Here is a 6915-nt window from a genome sequence, read left to right as displayed (position 1 = left end):
CCGGCGGGGGCCCGGGGGGCGCGGGGGCGCGGGAGCGCGGGGGCGCGCGCGGGCGGGGCGCGGGGTCGCCCCTTGAGTGGCGTGGCCTTTGCGCCGGCGCTGTGAGCAGCACACGCTCCGCGCCCGCTCCCCGGTGACGTCCCAAAGGGCCTTTGAGGGGAGCCCCTGGCAGGAGGGGTCACCTGCAGAGCCGCTCTATAGAGCCTTTGAAAGCGCGGCAGCTGCCGGGGCCGGCAGGCGGGCACCTAGAGGGACGAAGAATGGGGGAGCGGCCCCTTCCGTGAGAGGCCACTTGGAAACAGCAGGCATGGGCCAAGCCCGCACACCGGGAAAGAAAAGTGCTCTTCATCGGGACTCCGTGTTTGAAGGGGACCCTTTCTCAGCCGCAGCGCCCTCGTGTGCATGACAAAGGGGACTCGGGCGGGCCTGGAGGCCGACAGTCGCAGCCGGGTCAGAGCGCTCAAGGGTGGCCGGTGCATCCATCCAGGGAGCTGGGCCCTGGTGCCCAGCCGCAACCCGGCGCTCTCTGGTCCCCACTGCAGGACGCTCCCGCAGGGAAGTGGGGGGTGGGCGCCCATCCTTCCCTGGGAAATGGTGAAAGAGGCCTGTTCTGGAACCAGGAAGGAGGACTTGAGGCAGGGGAGCCCCCGTGGCCACAGCATCCCTGAAGCAGAGAGCCTGGTTTCCCTTCACCACGCAGAGACTGCCTGCCGCAGCCGGGGCCAGACTTGCCCAGCGGCCCCTGCCCCCCAGCCTCCAGGGCTGTGGAAGAAGGTAGGCAGGCAGATCCACTGCTGGAAATGTTGGCCAGCTGCTCAGTCTTAAAAGGTCTTTTAGACCAGGATTAAATTAGATACTAGATTGTCAAGTACCCTCTATTTTAGATTGTTTTCAAACTTAACAATTCTTTTTTTAAAATTTTTAATGTTTTATTTCTTTCTGAGAGAGAGAGAGAGGCGGCGTGAGCAGGGGAGGGTCACAGAGAGAGGGAGACACAGAATCCGAAACAGCTTCCAGGCTCTGAGCTGTCAGCACAGAGCCTGACGCGGGGCTCAAACCCACGAACCGTGAGATCATGACCTGAGCCGAAGTCAGACGCTCAACCGACTGAGCCACCCAGGTGCCCCCCATTCTTGACTTTTAGAGAAAATATTTTTAATGCCACCACAAGCATGAGACATGTGGTGGGTGTTTTGAAATCTCTTCCAGGTGACCACGGTTCCGTTCTGCAGCTAGTTAGTCCGAAGTTTTATCCTCAATGAATGTTGTCTTTTGTCAGATGCTTTTGTGCACATATGGAAATGAGGCTATGATTTTCCTTTCAGGCTGTTAATGTGGTTTATCATAGTAACATTCTCCAGGGTTGAGACAAGTGTGAACTCCTAGAATAAACCTGTGGAGTGAGGAGCTTTTGACACATTAAATTTAAAAAAATCATAAAGATAATAAATGACACATTGCCCACGTAACTGTTAAAAACTTCTGGACAACAAAATACCGTAACATGAGGTCCACAGCAAATCGGGTGATCGGCTTGGGGAGAGACGGCAGGGTGATGTGCGAGCCCAGTGCCTGTCCTGTCCTCTGGGGCGCCTGCCTGCCTGCCCGCTACCCACCCCATGTGCCCACTCCGCCTCCCCCCCCACCGCCTGCTGCCTGCCTACCCTCTGCCCGCTGCCCACTCCTGCCCGCCCCACCTGCCTGCCCGCTGTGGTCCAAATGGACCACCTCAAGCAGAGGCTGCCCACCGTCTCCAGGGTGGGTGCCGCTCCCTCCCACTCGCCCGCGGCTCGGTGCCCTTCCCCCGTAAGCACTCACTACGCTGCTCCAAGAGCCTGATCTCGGTTCTGTCTTTCAGACGCCCGACGCCCGGAAAGAAAGCCGTTTGCCTTCTGCTCCTGCCGTGCGGCCGGGCACGAGTTTGGTTGGGTGCAGCCTCTCATCACTTGCTGCGCTCATGGAAGTGTGGGGGGCCGCCCTCGACACGTGATGGCCCGGAGCTCTGGTCCCTGAGGCTGGTGCTGCCCACCACACCTGCCTTGGCTTTCCCTTCCTCCTTTTCAGTTTACTTGCAGAAGAGGCAAGGGCGTGAGCACAGTTAGGACCACCATGCCCCCGGCTCCTGGTTTCGGCAGCCATCAGCCCAGAGCCAGCCTGGTCTCCTCTCAGCGCCAAGCAGCCCTCCCTCCCAGATCATCCTGAAGCAAAACCCAGACATCATGTTATTTCCTTCACACGTATTTCAGGATGTGCTTTTTAAAGACGATTTAGGAAAACACAGCCAGTGTGAGCATCGCAGGAGCGCTGAAGCATGTCGAGCACCCAGCAGCATCCGGGTTTCCCAGATTGTCTCGCGATTTGTGTGCTCTGTTATTTATTTGTGAGCTTTTAATTTTTACACGTAAGTCTCTACACCCAACATGGGACTTGAACTCACAACCAGAGATCAAGAGTCGTAGGCTCTTCTGCCTGAGCCCTCCAGGTGGCTGTTTGTTCTCTTAAACAGCTTTATGGAGAGAGCACCACACTCCACACGGTTCACCCATTTAGTGTAGGATTCGGCGCTTCTCAGCAGATTCACAGACACGTGCAGCCATCGCCACAGGCAACTTCTGAGAGTTTCCATCGTCTCAGAAAGAAACCCCGTATTTTTCAGTTCTCATTCCCCTATTTCCCCATAACCCCATGTGTGTGTGTGTGTGTGTGTGTGTGTGTGTGTCCTACGTTCACTCAGCATCAAGTTTTCAAGGTTCATCCGCGTTGTAGCCATTGTTAGTGATTCATTCCTTCTGGCCAATTAGTATTTCATTTTATGAACACATTGCATTTTGTTTACGCATTTATCAGCAGAAGGATGTCTGAGTTGTTTCCACCTTTCGGCTGTAATGAACGATGCTGCTGTAACATCCACGTGCGAGTTTTTGTGTGGACGCGTATTTTCACTTCTTAGGTGTATACTTTCTTTTGCATGTGGATGACCAGTTATCCCGTACCATTTGTTGAAAAGACTACTCTTTCCCCACCAGTTGACCACAAATATATGGGTTAATTTCTGGATTCTCAATTCTATCCCAATTATCTTTATGTTTATCTTTCTGCCAGTACCACAGTGTCCTGATTATTGTTGCTTTGTAGTAAGTTTTGAAACAAGTAAGTGTGGCTCCTCCTATTTGGTTCTTCAAGATGGTTTTCGTTGTTCTGGGTCCCTTGAAATTACATACGAATTTTAGAATCAAGTTTGTCAATTTCTACAAGTCCACTGGGATTCTGACAGAAATCACACTGAATCTGCAGATTAGGGAATATTGCCATTTTAACAGTGTTAAGGTTTCCAATCATGAACTAGAGATGGTTTTTTTTTTTTCAGTTACTTAGATCTTTAATTTCTTTGAGCAATGCTCTATAGATTTCAGAGTATAAGTTTTACTTTTTTTTTGGTGAAACTTATTCCTAAGTATGTTATCTCTTTTGATGCTATTGCAAATGAAATCGTTTTATTTCTACTTTTGAATTGTTCATTGCAAGTGTAGAAAAATATAATTGACTTTGTATATTGATCTTTTTTCCTTAGAAGATTTTTTTCATAATGTTTATTTATTTTCGAGAGACAGACAGAACACGAGTGGGGGAGGAGCAGAGAGGGAGGGAGACACCGAATCGAAACAGGATCCAGGCTATGAGCTGTCAGCATAGAGCCCAATGTGGGGCTTGATCTCACAAACTAAACCATGAGATCGTGACCTGAGCTGAAGTTGGACGCTTGACCAGCTGAGCCACACAGGTGCCCTGTATATTGATCTTTTGTCCTGCAACCTTGCTGAGCTCACTTGTTTTTAATCATTTTTTTTTTCAGTGGGTTCCTAGGACGTTCTATATACAAGATCATGTTGTCAGTGAATAGAAATAATTTTACTTCTAGAAAGCCTGAGGGGCTCAGTCAGTTGAGCATCCGACTCTTCATTTAGGTTCAGGTCATGATCCCCACCCAGGTCGTGGGATTGAGCCCTGTGTTGGGCTCCATGCTGAGCATGGAGCCTGCTTAAGGTTGTCTCTCTCTCCCTCTGCCCTTCCTCTTTCTCTCGCTCTAAATAAATAATTTCACTTCTTCCTTTCAAATCTGGATTTTTTCCCCTTTTCTTGCCTCACTGCCTGGCCAGAACATCCCGCACAATGTTGGATAGAAGTGGCTCTGAAGTCCTTGTCTTATTTCTGAAGGCATCCAGCTTTCACATTAAGTATGATGTGAGTTTTGGGCACATCTTTTCATAGATGCCCGTTATCAGGTCGAAGAAGTTCCCTACTATCATCAATTTTTTTAAGTCTTTCTATCACGAAAAGGTGCTGGTTTTTGTCAAATGATTTTTCTGCATCAGTTGAGATGATCATATGGTTTTTGCTTTTTATTGTGTTGATATGAGGTATTACACTCATTGATTTTCTGATGCTAAAAGAACCTAGCATTCCTGGGATGCATCCCGCATAGTTGTGGTGTATAATCCTTTTATATGTTGTTGACTTGATTTGTTAATGTTTGTTAGGATTTTTGCATCCATGTTCCCAAGAGTTATTGAACTATGCTTTTCTTTTCTTTTTTTTTAAATGTTTATTTATTTTTGAGAGAGAGATACAAAGCACATGCAGGAAGGGGCAGAGAAAGAGGGAGATCTAGAATCTGAAGCTGGGTCCACACTCTGAACTATCAGCACAGAGCCTGATGTGGAACTCGAACTCACGAACCCTGAGATCATGCCCTGAGCTGAAGTTTGTCGCTCTACTGACTGAGCCACCCAGGCGCCCCTGCACTATGCTTTTCTTTTCTTGTGTGTCCTTGTCTGGTTCTAATGCCAGAGTAAAACTAGACTTGCAAAAGGGAGTCAGGAAGTGTTCCCTCCTAAGCTACTCTTTGTAAGAGTTATTGAAAAATTGGTGTTAATTGTCCTTATTAAATAATTGCTGGAACAGTGAAACTATCTGGTCCTGAACTTTTCTACTTTTTCTAAATGGGTAGTTTGTTGCTGTTTATTGTTTAATCTTTTTACCTGTTACAGGCCTATTCGGATTGTCTATTGCTTCTTGAGTCAGTTTAGTGTCTGTGTCTCTCCAGGAATGTACCCGTTTCTCTGCATTATCTAACTTGTGGCATGCAACTGTTCCTAACATCCCTCCCTGGCCCTTCTGTCTCCATGAGATATGGAGTAATGCCCCGCTCCCTTCTGATTGCTGGACGTGGGATTCCCGACAGCCTTCTTCTCTGAGCACTGGGAAGGCGCCACCCTCCGGCCTTCTGGCCTCCGCGGCTCCTGATGGGAGCCCACCGCCTAATGTTCCTGAAGTGTCCTTGTAAGTAAGCGGCCGTTTCCGTCTTGTTGCTTTCAAGGTTCTTCCTCGTCTTGCACTTTTCAGCATTTTTATTACATGTCCAGACTCTCTCTGCGTTTATCTTACTTAGAGTTCATTAAGATTCTTAGATGTGTGGGTAATTTGTTTTTTAAGTGGTTTTGGGAAGGTCGTTAGCCATGATTTCATCAGTTTTTGCTCCTTTCTCTCTTCTGGTGCCCCCCCTCACACGTGTATTGCTCTTAACGGTGCCCACATTTCCCTGAGGCTCTCTTCATGTTTCTTCATTATTTTCTCCCTGTTTTTCGGCTTACATGATCCCCATCACTCTATCTTCATGTTCATTTATTCTTTCTTCTGCTAGTGAGGTGCCTGGGTGGCTCAGTCGGTTGAGTGTCTGACTTTAGCTCAGGTCATGATCTTGCAGTTCTTGGGTTCGAGCCCTGCGTCGAGCTCTCTGCTGACAGAGCAGAGCCTGCTTCGGATCTTCTGTCTGCCACCTCCCCGGCCCCTCCCTGCTCACCTCTCTCAACAATAAACTTTAAAATGAAAAAAGATTGAGCTTTGTACTTTTCAACTCCAGGATTTCCACTTGGTTCTTTTAAAGATAATTTCTATCTCATTGTTGATAGTCTCTATTTGATAAGACATCGTCCTCATCCACTTCATGATTCTTTAGCCAGTTTCCTTTAGTTCTGTGAACTGACTTATAGTGGCTATTTTGAAGTCTTTTCTGATAAAGCTGACACCCTACCCTGCTCATAAGCAGTCTCTGTTGCTTGCTTTTTCAGACATGTGGGTTTTAGATTCCTCTTTCTTTGCCTGCCCCATCATTTTTTTGTGGGAAATTGAACATCTTAGATAATACATCATAGCAACTTTGGGTACTAGTCCCCATTCTCTGAGGCCTATTATTATTTGCTTGTTTATGTGTTTAAAGAATGGCTGGATTATTTTAGTGAAGACATTTCTTTCCATATCCCCACCACCACAGCATTGAGCCCCTGGTGTGTCCCTAAGGACTGCGCAGCTTCGGGTAGCCCACAGCACCCCCCCACCCAGGCGCCAGCCCCACTTGCATTTGCTGATTTGACCTGGGAATTTATCCCAGGCTGTGAGGCCCTCTCCCTCAGGAGGACCCTCCAACTCTTCGTCTGGTTGGTGGGTCCCCACTCTGCCAGGCCTAGCCCCCCCACCGAGGGCCCCGATTTCATCAGGACGGAGCCGATCCTGCTGTTTCTCCCCGGTGTCCCTCTTCCTGCAGCTGCGTGGCGTTCACCTGGGACACAGCCACACACTGGTGCCGTGTCCCCCCAGGAAGATGCCAGCCAGGCCCTGGCGCAAGGGCGAGCCTCTGCCGCGACACCTGCCCCTCTGCCCACCACTGTCCTTCCTCAGGGAGGCTGGCCCTGGCCGCGGGGTTCCCTCCGTGCCCAATGCCCCCTGCGGCACAGGGGCCCCTCTGCCTGTCATCCCCCCCAACCCCCCCGCCCCCGTCAGCTCTGAGCTGATCGCCGATGGGGAAGGACAGCCCTGGAGCCTCTCGCTGAGCTGTGAATGTCCGCGACTCAGGTGCTG

The sequence above is a fragment of the Hyaena hyaena genome, unplaced genomic scaffold, assembly GCF_003009895.1.
Source record: "Hyaena hyaena isolate Hyena2069 unplaced genomic scaffold, ASM300989v1 scaffold_409, whole genome shotgun sequence".
NCBI classification, from domain to species: domain Eukaryota; kingdom Metazoa; phylum Chordata; class Mammalia; order Carnivora; family Hyaenidae; genus Hyaena; species Hyaena hyaena.
This window is presented reverse-complemented; position numbering follows the sequence as displayed.